Source organism: Lampetra planeri, unplaced genomic scaffold, assembly GCF_965212315.1.
Source record: "Lampetra planeri unplaced genomic scaffold, kcLamPlan1.2.h2 scaffold_326, whole genome shotgun sequence".
Lineage (NCBI taxonomy): Eukaryota > Metazoa > Chordata > Hyperoartia > Petromyzontiformes > Petromyzontidae > Lampetra > Lampetra planeri.
The window spans coordinates 75001-76263 of record NW_027615149.1 but is presented as its reverse complement, the minus strand read 5'-3'; positions in this window follow the sequence as shown (position 1 = coordinate 76263).

Genomic DNA, 1263 nt, shown 5'->3' with positions numbered 1-1263 from the left:
AGCAATCCGGGCCAATTTCTCCCGTTTGATGGGGTCTATGTGTAAAAATTTTGACTTTTTTGAGTGCAGGTGCAAATCTGCTGGAAAAGCCTGTGGAAGTTTCACGGCGTTCGTACGATATTTGGCAACGCAAAAATGAGCGATTTCCAAGCTCGATGGAATTCGGAGCGAGAGAAACGATGCCCCGTAACGCACATGAGAGCAATCCGGGCCAATTTCTCCCGTTTGATGGGGTCTATGTGTAAAAATTTTGACTTTTTTGAGTGCAGGTGCAAATCTGCTGAAAAAGCCTGTGGAAGTTTCACGGCGTTCGTACGATATTTGGCGACGCAAAAATGAGCGATTTCCCAGCTCGAGAGAATTCGGCGCGAGAGAAACGATGCCCCGTAACGCACATGAGAGCAATCCGGGCCAATTTCTCCCGTTTGATGGGGTCTATGTGTAAAAATTTTGACTTTTTTGAGTGCACGTGCAAATCTGCTGGAAAAGCCTGTGGAAGTTTCACGGCGTTCGTACGATATTTGGCGACGCAAAAATGAGCGATTTCCCAGCTCGATGGAATTCGGCGCGAGAGAAACGATGCCCCGTAACGCACATGAGAGCAATCCCGGCCAATTTCTCCCGTTTGATGGGGTCTATGTGTAAAAATTTTGACTTTTTTGAGTGCACGTGCAAATCTGCTGAAAAAGCCTGTGGAAGTTTCACGGCGTTCGTACGATATTTGGCGACGCAAAAATGAGCGATTTCCCAGCTCGAGAGAATTCGGCGCGAGAGAAACGATGCCCCGTAACGCACATGAGAGCAATCCGGGCCAATTTCTCCCGTTTGATGGGGTCTATGTGTACAAATTTTGACTTTTTTGAGTGCACGTGCAAATCTGCTGAAAAAGCCTGTGGAAGTTTCACGGCGTTCGTACGATATTTGGCGACGCAAAAATGAGCGATTTCCCAGCTCGATGGAATTCGGCGCGACAGAAACGATGCCCCGTAACGCACATGAGAGCAATCCGGGCCAATTTCTCCCGTTTGATGGGGTCTATGTGTAAAAATTTTGACTTTTTTGAGTGCACGTGCAAATCTGCTGAAAAAGCCTGTGGAAGTTTCACGGCGTTCGTACGATATTTGGCGACGCAAAAATGAGCGATTTCCCAGCTCGAGAGAATTCGGCGCGAGAGAAACGATGCCCCGTAACGCACATGAGAGCAATCCGGGCCAATTTCTCCCGTTTGATGGGGTCTATGTGTAAAAATTTTGACTTTTTTGA